This window comes from Equus quagga, chromosome 11 (assembly GCF_021613505.1).
Source record: "Equus quagga isolate Etosha38 chromosome 11, UCLA_HA_Equagga_1.0, whole genome shotgun sequence".
NCBI classification, from domain to species: Eukaryota; Metazoa; Chordata; class Mammalia; order Perissodactyla; family Equidae; genus Equus; species Equus quagga.
In genome coordinates, this window is record NC_060277.1 from 4,330,027 (window position 1) to 4,346,061 (window position 16,035).

The following is a 16,035-nucleotide window of genomic DNA, read 5'->3' on the forward strand; positions in this document are numbered from 1 at the left end:
TCCCTAGTCTCATCCCCCAAGTGACCTCTACTTCTGGTATAATCTTCTACAAATTTTCTATGTAAATACAAATCTTTTTATTCATTCACTAAATATTTTAAATATATCTATTATGTGCTAAAAAATATGAACAAATCAGAAAGAAAGCCCATTTCTCAAATAATTTACATCTTAGGGAGAGGAGAGAGAAAATAAACCACAGGAAACAATCAAGAAAACCACGGGATAGTGGTAAGCACTATGCCAAGAACTAAAGGACGATGTGGCATTGACGGGGTAGACGCTCTATACTGTGTGGCCCGGGCAGGTTGCTCTAAGAAGTTCCGTTTTCAGCTGAGTTCTGGCTCAGCTGGGGGAGAGGCGATGGGGATGGTGGAAGAAAATATTCCAGTCTAGTGCAGTGGTTCTCCAACTGTGATGCCAAGAGTTCAAGACATTTCGGGAGATCCACAAGGTCAAAACTATTATCATAGTAATACCAAGATATTATTTAACTTTTTTGCTGTATTGACATTAGCACTGATGTTGCAAAAGCAAAAGTGGGCAAAACCATGAAGGCTTAGCAGGAACTGATTGAGAGGTAATAAGCTCTACTAGTAGTCATTGTGGTTTTTTTTCCTGAGGAAGATTAGCCCTGAGCTAACATTGGTTGCCAATCTTCCTCTTTTTTCTCTTTGCTTGGAGAAGATTAGTCCTGAGCTAACAGCTGTGCCAATCTTCCTCCACTTTATATGTGACTTTCAGCCCCAGCGTGGCTAACCCGTGGTGTAGGTCCATGCCTGGGATCCAAACCCCTAAACCCAGGCTGCAGAAGCAGAGTGCACCGACCTCAACCACTAGGCCATAGGGCCAGCCCCAGTCATTGTATTTTTTTAATGTTAAGCACATATAGTTTTAAAAATGCCAACTTCACTTAACAGTCTCCTTGTTGAAGCGGGACAATGATTAATTTCATTATATCTCACCTCTGGAGTACACAGCTTTTAATAGTCTGTGTGATGAAATGGGAAGTATGCATACATCACTTCTGCTGCATACCAAAGTGGGATAATTGTCTCGAGGCAAAACCCCTTGCTGACTTTGTAATTTAAAAAGATATATTCTTATGGGAAAATCACAGCTACTAAATAAACCAGTAATGATAAAATTAGAAAATCACTATTTTGCCATTATTCATAAACTAACGGCATTGATCATTATCAGCTACTAATCCACCAAAAAAAAAAAAAAAACCAAAACAGATATTATGTGCATCCTGAGGGAAGAACACGGCATGACCTAGAAGGCAGCCTCACCAAAATAAATAAAATAAAATAAAATAAAATAAAATAAACCTTAATCTGATCAAGCCTCTAGATCAAACAATCAACAAACAGGAACCACAGATGCCAGTGGCAGGTGTTAAATGATACCATGGACATGCAGTGCTACGCGAAATTCTACAAATAATCTCATTTCTTCAATAAAAATTTGCAAAAATAAGAAAATAAAGAAAGAAAAGTAGGGGTGGACCTCTAAATTGAAGGAGACAATAAATTTCAACTGATTGCAGTGTGTGGATCTTTTTTGATGCTGATTTTAAAAATTCTTTACGATATTTGTAAGACAATTGGAATCTGATTATTTACTGGATAGTTGATAATATTAAGGAATTACTATTTTGTTGTTAAATGTGATTAGTATTATTGGGATTAGATCATTTAAAAATATCCTTATCTTTTATACATACATACTAAAATTTTTATGGATTGAATAGGAGAAATAAATAAATTGAAGCAAAAACTAGCATCATGCTTAATGGTGAAAATCTCTACTAAACTGAGAGAAAGATAAAGATGCCCCACTATTGCCCTCGTCTTTCACTATTGTTTTGGAAGTGCTAGATAATTCACTGAGGCAACAGAATTAAATAAGGAATATAATAATTACAACAGAGAAAGCAACATCACCATAAACTAGAAAAAGATTTATAGAGCATGAACTGAAAAACTTTTAGAAACAAGTAAAAACATCAGTATGGGTACTGCTTATAATACTAATGTAAATAGTATTGACTTTCCCTCATAGAAACAACAGAAAGCTGTGATATATAATGGTGGGCAAGATCTTATTAAAAATGACAACAAAAATGCAAAATACATAAGCGTATATGTAAAGAGCTATGAAAGACTACATGAAGAAACTTTTGAAATTTTTATGAAACACCCAAAAAGTCCATAGAAGAAATTGATATTACAAGGATATCCACTCTCTGAATTCATCTATATATTCCATGCATTCCCAGACAAAAGCCAATATGATTTGGGGTGAGGAATACATTTGAAAAAAATACACTAAATTTCTTTTTACAAATCAATGGGTAAGTATAACCAGAGACAGTGTTGACTTTTGAGTCCTTCTTTGCCTCTCTCCCGTTTTTTGAGAAGGGAGGAAAGCAGAAGAGGTCCCTGGACGTCCATCCGCAGTGGACTGGCCAATGGGGCTTTGGCTCTGGCGGCCCCCCAGGCCCAGCTGAGCAGGAGAGGACAATGTCAGCAGCTGCGAGCTCTCACACAACATCTCACTTAAAATGTCATGTGTGCTACTTGGTTTAAATTGTCACCCCTCCAGCAACCACAAACAATGCAGACACAGCAGATGTGTTTTCTATTTAGAATTAAACAGTTTATCTCAACCACTGTCATTGTTATAGGGAAAAAATAAATAAATATCCATCTTAATGTAAACTTCAAAAGGTACTTTCTGGCAGCAGGAGATATTTTCAAATCCAAAGGCCTCTGAGAAAACTAGGGTTTGACCACAGATTTTTTTTCAAATCGAGATGCTGGCAGCTCCAAGAGTAGTAAAACGCAGCCTGGTCAAAGATTTTTGGCCAGATATTACATACAATAACTCATGTCGTTGATGCTTAATGGTCCAAAACATTAAGTAAACATCATAAATGTCTTTTGTTATTAAATGTTCCATTCAAACATTTTGTTTAACTCTTGTGTAATGGGTAGAAAATAAGAAAGCTGCGGTAGAGATTGGCCTTAATGACAATCTTTGATTCACCTTTTAGAGATTTTTTAAAATGTATGCCACCCTCAAAGTTACAGAAGGAAAGTAGTATTTCTGTCCTTTGGTGTGTGCATTCCAGCTCTGGAAGTTAGGCTACTTGTAAGCTTGACTTTGTCAGGTCAAGTTCAAATTGCCACCCATGTATTCAGAAGACTATAACTTTGTTCTCTCTAGAGTTGGGAAGTCAGCCTTCCTTCCTCCGAGATAACTACAGTAGAAATATGGGTGTTTTCTTAATGTGAGGTCACAAAGGCAGGGAAAATGCTACTTTTCAAAGATCATTTTGCAAGGGTAACAATTGATTTAGTAAAAGGAAAACCAAAATTGGTTTGTAAAAAAATGGCCTATCCAGGCAGCGATCATCCAGTGTACCCTAGTCCACATATCTCAGAGTAAATGCACTTGTGTTTCCATAGCCTGAAGAGTCCATTTAGTCGTTAAAACGTGGCTCATTTTATCCTGGACCTAATCTCGGCTTTTCTCTTCTAGTGTTTTTTTACTCTGTCGCTAAAACTTCAGCAAAAAGCCCTGTAGTGGCATTGTACTTGCATTTTTCCATGGAGCTTCTTTTCTTCCAATTTAAGTCAAGAAAGTTGCTCAGCTACCCTACTAGGATTATATCTTCTCATGAGCCCAGAATGCTGAGAGAGTGACCCGGATGCTTTCCGGTTCTGTTAGGGAGGAGGACATGCAAACAGCACAAACCAAGTGGCCATCCATTTGTATCTTATAATTTTTATGTAGACAAAATCTAAAATCACATTGGGCGTGTTGCTTCCCGTCTCAGTTGAGTCTAACTGTAAGGCTTGTGTCACATGCAGGAAGCCCTTCATTTCGGGGGGGAGGGGACCTGCACTGCTCTCAAAATAAGATTTTCTCAATGAAGCTGCTGGAAGTTTGCATTTTTACAGTACATCTATGATTCATATGTTTATTTATTCATTCGCTCAATGTTTCATCGGACCATTATTTATTAAACCTCTACTCTTCTTTAAATGACAAAATCTCATCCTTTATTTGATGAAATCGCTAGTTAGACTCCTGCTGGTCTGCCGTATTCCTATTTTTGCCAGAACTAATACAATTTTCTCTGTATATAAAATTCTTTCAGCATCCTATAGGACAAGAGCCCCCTGAGTGTGTTGTGGAATGACCAAGGCCATCATGTGACACTTTGAATTATATTTAGATAGCATCTAGAGCCATAGATCTTGCAAATGAGTGATGCACAAGGCAGCAGGGCAGCACGGTTTCATAATATGAGCAGTAACGGGACAGGAACAACAGCAACAACAAAGATGCTGCTCTTCCTCTTTTGAGCAATTATTCTAAAGCCTTTGTATTTTCACTGGTTCCAAGATCCTATACCTAAATAAGTGATTATAGAAATATTTTTTAAAAATGCTTAAGAAAATACATAATGAGAGAAATAGATAATGTGTTTTTTCCTCTATCAAAAAGCCTTAAAATTTCCTGCTATCAAACTATTATTTGAGAAAAGTGGTATTTCACGGCTCAGCTATCTCCCTCTTGATAAGTCATTGTGCCAGAAAGGAAAGTATGGCTGGACTCACATTTGAAATCCAAAGACTGAAAACTATTTCAGATACTTCTCATCATGGTAAGTCTTTCTCTCTGAGGGGAATGAAGAGAATAATGATGATGTATAAATAATAAAAATGAGCTTCCTGATTCTTTTTATCTACTTTTATCACAATGGAAACTTTATTGGAGTTTAGGTGTTAATCAACACCTAAATGAATTCCTTGTCCATTAAAGAATAAAAAAAGTGGATGGCGGAGCCGGCCCCTTGTGGCAGAGTGGTTAAAGTTCCACACACTCCGCCTGGGTGGCCTGGTTTGCAGGCCCGATCCGGGCACAGACCTACTCCACTCATCAGCCATGCTGTGGAGACATCCCACATACAATATAGAGGAAGATAGGCACAGATGTTAGCTCAGGGCTAATCTTCCTCAAGCAAAAAAAAGAGGAGGATTGGCAATGGATGTTAGCTCATGGTGAATCTTCCTCAATAAAATAAAATTTTTTAAAAATGTAGATGGGGAAAAAAACTCCTCCTAAAGAGATCAGTAAATATTGAAGCCTGAATTTTGGAATATTAAAATCTTGTATTTCATTATTCTGTTCTTCCTTTTTCGCTGCATTAGATGACATCACAGATTGAGAGAGATTTATCCATCAGCTTCATTGAAACCTCAAAGAACATTTCTATATTTTCTTAGGTTGAGGAAAATTTTAAAGTATTATCCTGAAAAATCCCTCTAATATTAACTGGTGTAGAGCCATTAAGGCATAACAGACTCTTCTAGCAACTTTCTCTTGGCAGCTACATAGAATGGGACTATTAACGTTGTGTTAGGAATCCTCCAGTATCCTCTCTTAAAACGCACAAGGTTACCTCCATCCCTAGGCTTATAATGACAGTTGATTGCTTCATTCACTTAGCTGAGGAGATATGCTTTGAAACAAACTTTGGGAAGCTTTGTATATTTATGTGAAAGGTTCTTTTAAGAGAGGAAGGGTGCACAGAAAGGAATGAGAACTATGGGCAGGGAACCAGGCTGCAGTGTTCAAGCCCTTAGCTGGAGTCAGCGTGGTCATCAAGGTGGCGACTTGTTCTCTCCACTTGTGTTTCCTTCTTTGAAGATTTTTTTTTAAAGATTGGCACCTGGGCTAACAACTGTTGCCAATCTTTGTTTGTTTGTTTGTTTGCTTTATCTCCCCAAACCCCCCTGCACACAGTTGTATATCCTAGCTGCAGGTTCTTCTAGTTGTGGGATGTGGGACGCCGCCTCAACGTGGCCTGACGAGCGGTGCCATGTCCGTGCCCAGGATCCCAACCCTGGGCCACCGCAGCGGAGCGCGCGAGCCCAACCACTTGGCCACGGAGCCGGCCCCCCTTCTTTGAAGATTTAAGTGCTTCTCTCACTTTAATAAGGATGCCTGGCACTTAGAATATGTAAAGTATGTGAAAACTCTTCCACTACACTCTAAAAAAGAAAAAAAATTGCAGAAGACCTTAGTAATGAGATCGATTGTTACTTCTTAATAGTACAGAGGACTCAAACACAATGGAATCAATAAGCATGCAATAATGAGAGCTGTTTTAAACTAATGATAAACATACCGTTATCATAACACTAATAATGAAACGTATCATTTTAGACGCACAGAACACGGTGAGCCAAGGCATAGCCTTCACTTCAAATGGAAAGAGTAGTTGGCTCTCTAAGACTAGTTGATTCACAAGTTGACTACAAGGTGTTTCTTTTAGCTTTTCATGAACACTCTTTTGTTTCCTTTTGAAGGTATTCACAGATAAGATATCGCCCACAGTGCAAGGTGGTTCAGCGATTACAGGAGAATTTTAGTATTTACAAATCCTAAAGGATAGGTAGAGCGTGAGACGGTGGAGCATGCTAGACCCTCATTCTTGTGACCATGTTTTGCAGCAAATCTCATTCAATCTTCAAATGGCTAAATGTCTATAGATAGTGGACTGGCCAGAGCTTTTTCAGCCAAAAGTGATGTAAATCTGAGTGGATTGGAGCTCATGTGACCAAACCAGGAAGGGTAGGGATGGAGGTAAACATTCTGTCAACTCTCTCAGGTCCTAAACTCTTCATTTAATCTCTCTCTCACGTTCCAGTCATGATCCTATGCATTGGGATAGAGCAGTGAAGAAGCAAAGCGGGTAGAGTTCCGTGCTCCACCCCTCCCCCGCCCCAAGGAGCTTGCATTGCTTCATAAAGCTTTAAGCATGAGTTTGCTGTAATCAGACAGAGACAAGGAAAGGGCTTCCCTGGAGAGAAAGCACAGGAACAACATACAGACAGAGGGAAGTGCATGTGACGGAACATGCCAGCAATAGCCACGAATGGCTGAAGCACAGATTATGCACAGGTATGAAGAAGGAGGTGAAAGCCAAGCTGGACTCAGAGGCCAAAGGGCAGTGAGCGCTACGAAAGGAGTCAACAGCTAGGATATCATTTTGAAGATGAGTCAACAGAACTGGAAATAGATAATAGGTAAAGAAGAGAGAATTGTCCAAGGGGAGTATAAAGTTTAGAGCTACGAAAGAGTGTCTCTTGTCCCTTCCACTTGTCTTCACACACAGCCACACCAAACTACAGCACGTTGGTGCATTAGTCAGGATTCCCTGAGAAACAGACCCAACAAGATGCACATTTATACAGAAAGAGATTTATTGTAAGGAGTTGCCTTACAAGATTACAGAGGCCGAGAATTCCTAAGATCTGCCGTTGGCAAGCTGGAGACCCCGGAGAGCCAACGGTGTAACTCCGTTCCTCGTTTGAAGGCCCGAGACCCAGGAGAGCTGATGGTGTGGGTTCTAGTCCATAGCCCTGCAGGCTCGAGACCCACGAAGAGCCAACGTTTCAGTTTGAGTCTGAAGGCAGGACAAGAAGGCAGGATGATGAGCCAGCTCAGTACCAGGCAGGAGGAGCTTCCTCTTGCTTGCAGGAAGGTCAGCCTTTTGGTTCTATACTGACCTTCAACTGATTGGAAGATGCCCACCCCATTAGGGAGAGGAATCTACTTTACTCAATCTCCAGATTCAAATGTTAATCTCATCCAAAAACTCCCTCACAGACACACCCAGAAGAATGTTTGACCAAGTATCTGGGCACCACGTGGCCCAGTCAGGTTGACACATGAAATTAAGCATTACATCAGGCTGAGGCATATTTTTGAGTTTTTGGCCATGGAAATTCCTCTGTCTGTAATGCTTTCTCCATCCTCCTGATCTGCTTCAACCCTCCTCCTACTAGCCACGACCATCATCCTTGAGAATATCTTCTCATCCTTTAAGAATTTGTCCCAATGTGATTTCTGAGTCTTCCCTGAAAATGTACATGCTGCACTGAGCAATATTGGGCATGTTCTAGTTCCCTAGCACTTTGCACATGCTACCCATATGGCACATGTCATACTACTTTAATTATTAGTTCAAATTTATGTCATCTTATATTAATATATGAGTCCCCCAAAGACACAGAGCACACTTTCTTTACTATTTTAATGTGTTAAATATATTTAAACATAAAATTTGGCATTTTAATGATATAATGCAGCAATTCTACTCCTAGGTATACATGCAAAAGAATTGAAAATAGGGATTCAAACAGATACTCATACATCAGTGTTCACACCCGCGTTATTCACAATAGCCTAAATGTGAAAACAAGCCAAGGATCTGTCAACAGATAAATCCACCAACAAAATGTGGTACATCAATACAATGGAATATTATTTAGCTGTAAAAAGGACTGAAGTTCTAATATGTGCTACAACATGGGTGAACCTGGAAAATATGCCGATTGAAATAAGCTGACGATGTTTTACTTATCCATGTACATCCACCACTTAACTTGAGCCTGGCACATGCCTAGCAAGGGATTTTAGGATAGGTTTGGAGTCAGAGTTCCTGAGTTCAAATCTTGGGACTTTTGCTTCCTAGTTGTGTGATCTGGACAAGTTATTTAACTTCTTCTGCCTCATTTTCCTCATTTGAAAAGTGAAGGTAGTAATTTTACCAGTCTTGTAAGGTTGTTATGGGGATGAAATGAGTTAGTTTGTAGGGCCCTTACAATAAAATCTGAAACACAGTAGGCACTGACAAGAGTTAATTCTTATCTTTACTGTTATTCATGTTATCATTTAATGAATTTCTGAATGAGTTGTGGGAAGGCGTTCTTAACATGTGAGAGATACAGATTTTAGGAAAGAAGTATTAACACTAAGAAGACAGAAGTTATTTGAAAAGATATTTTGTGTGCTGTGTCACAGAGAGTATGAGAGAATGGGCACCGGGGTCATATTGCCCAAACATGACCCATGGCTCACCATGCACTAGCTGCATGGCCTTGGGTAAACTACCTAACTGTCTGAGCCTCAGTTGTCTTTTCTAAAGTCATCATGAGAACTAAATGAAATAATGCATATAAGATGTTTGGCATCATGCCTGGCTCAAATTAAGCACTCAACAAACACAAGCTGCTATTGATAGTGTTCAATTAGAGAGTCTTTACTGAGTTCTTGACACTCTTTGATCAAAAACATTAACCTGTGACTTTTAATATTCTCTGCAGTTGATTTCACCCACAACTTTAAGTCAGAGACAGCCCACTCTCTATTGGAATTGGGTTTTAACTGGTTTTCCAGAATGCATACATACGCAATAATAAACATGGTATTCCTCTGAAATTGACCTCAACTGTTCATTACTGCCCAGATATTGAGGAGTGAAATTCTTCAGCTTTGTGTAATGTCAAGCTCAGTGCATGTTCTAGCTTTAAAAATAAAGACAATTATGCAGATGGAGAGAACAGATGGATTGGATTGGTGAATGTTTATCATTTTTTAATATTTTGAAACCAGATGTGCTACATACGCATCGCGGGTTGCCTTCTAAGGAAGCTTCATTGGTGGGTTCCTAATCTTTAATAAGAAATTACAACATTTTCATCCAGCTTAAGTCAACTATTTTTAATATACAATTGGACAACCACTGTTGCAATCCTTTAGAAAATAGAAAACAGATGCTTAATAGAAGGAATACTATCAGCCAAGAAATTCCTGATGATCTTTTTATAGAATGTAAACTTACATATTTTATGGGTCTTTTAATGAACTGCTATAGAACAACTTCAGCAGTCAAAACATTTCATGAAAATAGACGTGAACAATTTGTCACTTGTTACCATATTCACAGAAAATCCTTCAGTTGCACTCCTGGGAAAATGGGCATGTTAGTGGCTCTTACTATGTTATTAACAACATCTGTTATTTACCCTAGATCTGATTGGATACATTGGAGAAAGGAGGAGTTAGGATAAACAAACTGAGATCCCTCCATTGCTCTAGGTGTTTCTGCTAGACCACACAAAGGTCCCTTGCTAGGTGTGAATATTTCTGTGCTAACTGTGCTCACGGGGGAATGGCACAGTGGAGTAAGGCCAGAGATTGTGTTCTGTTTCAAGGATGCCTTTAGGAGAGAAATGTCTCATAGGGACTTGGACCCTTGTGAGCAGGACTGTGGGTTAGAAGAGTCTAAAGGGAGCCCACTCTTTGCCCAGTGAGGCAACAATTTAACCAACCTTCCATTGAATTAGTCCACCTGAGAAAGTAACGAAAGGAGGTAGCAAGAAATAGTCACCTAGTTCCATTTCTGAATTGCACCTCTGCTGGATGTCCCCTGTACCTCCACAAGTTGGGACATAGTAACAAGGATGGAAGGAGTAAGAATTTACCCATCCCATAGGTCTACCCATCACCAGTGCAGATCTCACGTACTTTTCACCATCCCTTGTGATTTTCAATGCTGGTCTAGAGTATGAGGGAGTAGGATGAAGAAAAAGAAAAGTAAAAAGTAGGAGAAGAGATGATAGAAAGTTTAAGAAGCAGTGTAAGTACTCTGCACTTGGCATCATCTCAAAAGAAGAGGGTAGGTTTTTAAACAAAAGCAAAACAAAATACTGTAGCATCTCACTTGCTCCATCTCACCACTGTCCATGGGAGAAGATAAAGGCTGATTGCCCAATGGTGCTAAAGTCATCAAATTTAGAGTAGAAAGGTATGGAGACAGAATTTCCCCTCCTGGAAGTGTATGAAAGCTATTTCCTTTGTTTAAAGAGAAACATTTCGCTCTTACAATCTTTTCGGAGGTAAAAAAAAAAAAGCAGAAGGACTATCACACCAAAAATTTGCTGCCTCTGGAAAAGTTCAGACAAATAGACTATCTGACCCTTATAAGAAACGAATGGAAACCTTAAAAATTCAGCATAAAATAAAAAATTTATAGAATAATGACAGAATTACTGTGCAAAGACATTTAGCATTCCCCCTAAGCCTGAACAGGTAGCAGGAACTGGGAGAGCTCTGCTTGTATGCTGTCATGTACCGTTCACGTGAAATAACGTTGATTCGTTCATTCATTCAACAAATACTTTTGGGTGTCCTACACATGCAAATCGTAGTGCTATACACTGATCAAGATGCACAGATATAATTAATATGCTCTTCAGGAAGTTACAGTCTTCTGGAGGTGATCAAAATGAATAGTAAGATGGCAGAGGCTGCTTCTGACCATTCAGTATCTCTTTTTAGCATTCAACTAAATGGCTGCACACCCCTTGCAAATAGGTGTTACACACAACTAGATGCTGGCTAATGAAATTTAAGCAGAGTGCTGGGGGTGCTCTGGCAAGGCCTCCTGAGGGGAGCTGACTCAGCTGAGAGGTGGGCCTCTGCCCCTTCCCTTCCCCCTTCCTCCTTCCTGTTTCCCGGAACGCCTACAGCTTAAGCTTCAGCAGCTATCTTGAACAATCAGGTGACCCTCACGATGGAAATGCTACACTGGACAAACCAAGATAGAACAAGACTGAGCCCTTTTGAACAAGGAGTCTACGTACCAGACCTCAACTGCACACAAGCCACTGCTTTTACATCGGAGAACGATGCAGCTCTCTGCCTTATTTAGGCCAAGCCTAATATTAAGTGATACACTAAATTACTGTAATCAATGCTGGGAAGTGGTAAGTACTATTATTTGGACACAAATAAAATGCCATGAGACTCGAGGAGGGAAAATGGTGATGATCAGAGAGGATTTGCAGAGGAGGTGGGGTCTGAATCAGCTCGGGCTGCCGTAACCCAACAGCACAGACTGGGGGGCCTAAACTACACACGTTTATTTTCTCACAGATCTGGAGGCTGGATGTCCAAGATGAAGGTGCTGTCAGGGTTGGTTTCTGGCGAGGGCTCTCCTCCTGCCTTGTAGAGGATTGCCTTCTTGCCATGCCCTCACACGGCCTTTCCTCTGTGTGTGCTGAGAGAGAGAGAGAGAGATCTCTCGTGTCTCTTCCTCTTCCTCTTCCTCGTCCTCTTCCTCTTATGAAGGCACGAGTCCTATAGGACTGGGGCCCTACAGTTATGGCCTCCTTTAACCTTAATTACCTCCCTAGAGGTAATTACCTCCCCGTTTCCAAATACAGTCACCCTGAGGCTTAGGACTTCAACACGTAAATTTTGAGGGGCCACAGTTCACTCCATAGCAGGTGGTATGTGTACTAGGTTTGTAGAGTTGGGTAGAATTTAAAAGTACTAAGACTGCCATTGTTGGAAACAAGGGGATCGAATAGTTAGAGGCAGGACTATCCAGGGCGTACACGTAAAACAAGACTGGTTCCAGGGGATCGGACTTTAAGGGCCATAAAGGGAATTGAACTATAAGAACCATAAAATGTTAGACAGAATTGGAAAGCTAGTTTGGAGATTGAATGCCCGGCTCAAGTTTGGACTTCATTGTTCTGAGAATGAGGAGTCACTGAAGGTTTATGAGCTGAGGAATGACATGATCAGAGTTGAACTTCAGAAAGATAATTTGTGGGTAGGGTGTACAAGAGATGGGGTTGAGTGGAAACTGGAAGCAGAGAGAACAGTAAAAGATGACTATTGCAATAGTTCACGGAAGAGATAATGACTTGAAAGTTATATCCAATTAAATACAACCATTGTTTTGCTTTTGAAGTGGAATTCTTAATATTCTTCTTATCTCTCTTTTTCCATTTGATTTTTGGCATTCTCTCCCTGCAGCTTTTGTCTTGGCATTTCAGGTTCTGAAGCCTGAATCCCACGATTGAGAAAGTCGTACAGGCGAGTACATGGAATTCACACCCAGCGATTAAGGAATTTTTGGACATTTCCAAGGCAGAATAAATCACCTATCAGAGATCCATAATACCCACTGTGCAACTGGATTCGCCTACCCACAGGAAACCTTACAGTTTTTGTTTTCATAAAACTTAAATATTTCACAACTAAATTGTAAATCTCTGTGCAAAATGCTAAACTGGGCATTGCACTTTTTTGAGACATCTTGTATTTAGCTACACAAATTGACTACCAAATGAACACTCATTGTGTTATCCATATCATTCAAAATAAATATCAATGTTTATTATATGAAGAAGAACTTAAAAAAATTAATATTCTGGGCAAAACCTCTTGTGTAGCAAAAACAGCATATTTTGCTTGCATTTTAGTTACCAAGTTATGTTTTTTTCCAAAACAACCTCATTTCTTCTCATGCTGGAATTCAGCCCATAGTTCTATTCATGATAATCAGAACTCCAGTCCATTTGGCATCGACCCAGATGATCCTTAGCTGAAATAATTCAGTAACTGTTTCCAAATAGTCCGTCTAGTATTGCTGCTATTTTCTTTCCCAGACGAGAGGCTCAGTGGTCTAGAGCACATCCCTGTAGTTTCTCCCCAGTGTCACAGTCACAATCCACTCCGCTAGTTTACAGAGCAAGAAAATATATCATGAATCAAGAAATAGCTGCTCACTTAGCACATTGAGCAAGGCAGTGGGCTAGGCACTGTTGGGGATACAAATGGAACCCCTGTTCACTGACTCATGAGCTTTAGCTCCAGATTTTATAAAAAGACCTTTTTCTAGACTCTCTCCAACCAGAGAATTCCAGGAGCTCCAGCCCATTTGAAGCTCCTCTGGAATAGCCTGGGCACCCTCAGGAGGAGGCTTATGTATCCTTCTTACTGGGGCTTCTCCATTGCCATGTTCCCCTCCATCTACCGTGTAGATATTTACGGGCATCTCCATGCTCCTGTTCTGCAGCTCTGGCTGCAGGGTGATGCCTGCCACCCATGCAGCAATCTGAAGCCTTCGCTTCCTCTGACCGTAGGTGTTGGTTGGTCTCCGTCCATTCCCAGGACAGTGTGTCCGTCTGTGCCTCAGCAGGCTCCAGCAGACCTCTTCAGGAGACCTGCACTGCCTAGGCTATAAACAGAGCTGCTTGGCGATCTCCAGGTCTCATAGATATTCTAATTTCAATGAGATTAAAATTAGATTTCTTTGTATTTTTAAAATTCTGATAAGAGATCACAGGAACTAGACAGAAGGACCATAATAGGGACTAACATGAAAAACACTCCAGCTTCCACTGTCCTACTCAACTCTTTCTTCTTTCTTTAGAATGAGTTCTTTCCCTTAAGATTTCTCCATCCTTCAGATCCAAAATTCCCCAGATATACCTCAATCCCAGGGTGAAACAGGAGAGGCAGAGAAGCTGGAATCACAACAAGAAAGCCTTAGTAATGCTTGTAAAATGCTCCACTTCCCCGCTCTCGGTAGTGTCAAACGGTCTTTCATCTGGATCGCTGAAATTTCCCTTCTGGGCTGTGTCTCAGAGAGGATGGCTCCATCCTACCAAGTAGCAGTCGGTCTTGGAGCCCATAGGAAAGTGGAGCTCAGGTCAAGGAAATGGGAGAAACCTCACTGGAAGGAACTAGAAACAAGTTGATAAATGGAATGGTCACATTTCTCTAAAATAATGAACTAGACCAACGCATATCTAGGAAGAGCAGAAGTTGAGAACATTCAAGAGATCAGGTATTTGAAAACTTCATTTCATCACTCTCAAAAATTAGGGTAAATGACTCCAAAAGCTGATCTTATTTCACAGCTGTCCCTAAGGGCAGTTGGTTTCCCATAACAGGACTCTAGCTTCCTCCCCTACCTTCTTCAGTCAAAGACTTGTGGATGCAGGTCCTGACCCAGTAGGTCTCCGATCCCAGGTCCAACACCCTGTGAAGGACACACTGAATCAAGCTTCAACCACAGGAGGGTCTGTGTCTAAGTGTTAGGAGGGATGTTATAATAATCTAACATTCCTGGGACAAACGCCACTTGGTCATTATGCATTATCCTTTCAGATATTAGCAGATTCAATTTGCTAATATTTTGTTTCTTGTAATGCTCTTTTCGGGTCTTGATAGCAGAGGCGTGCTGACGCCATAAGCTGAGTTAGGAAGAGTTTCCTCCTGCTCTACCTTCTAGAAGAGTTTTGTGTGACATCGGTGATATTCCTCACATGCTGCACAGAACTAACCAAAGAATCCAGCCGACTCTAGAGCTTTCTTCGTGGAAAGGTTTTTGACTATGAATTTAGTTTTCAAAGAACAGTCACAGACCTATCCAGACTTTCTATATCTTCTTGCATCAGGTGTGGTGAGTTCTGTCTTTCAAGGAATTTGTTCATTGTATCTAAGGGGTCAAATTTATTGGCATAAAGTTTGCATATTCTCTTATTGAATTTTTACAAAAATCATATTTTATTAGGTTGAATGCCTGTTTTTTTTAACTTGTTTATTTTCAGATAGCTATATCTTCACATGTCATTTTAAGAAATTATGTAGAGAGCTCCTGTACACTTTATCCAGTTTCCTCCAGTGGTCAGATCGTGCAAAACTATGCTACAGTATCACAGCCAGGATATTGATATGGATAGAGTCGAGATACAGAACATTCCGTCTCCACAAGGATCCCTCATGTTGCTCTTTCACAGACACACTTTCTACTTCTCCCCACTTAAACTCTGTCAGCACTAAACTGTTTTCCCTTTCTATAATTTTGTCACTTCAAGAATGTTATATAAATAGAATCATACCTGTATTAACCTTTTGGGATTGATTTTTTTATCTGTATTTTTCATTTCTAAAATTTCCATTATGTTCTTCTTTATAGCTCCTATTTCTCGCTGAGATTTTCTATTTTTTTAAATTTGTTTGAGTCTGTAATTTCTCGTTGGAGCATTTTTATGATGGCTTCTTTAAAGTCTTTGCCAGATAATTCTAGCTTCTCTGTCTCATTGATGTTGCTATATATTGTCTTTTTTATTCAATTTGAGATCTTCCTAGTTCTTGGTAGGAGAAACAATTTTTTAATGAAGTACAGACGTTTTGGGTATTGTATTATGAGATTCTGGATCTTATCTAAACCTTCTTTTACTTGATTTTCTCTGGTACGTCTCCAGCAGGGGAAGGGGCGGTGGACACCACCTAATTACTGCCGGGTTGGGGAGAAGTCTGGGTTCTCTACTCAGCCTCTGTTGAAACCCAAAGTGTGTAGGG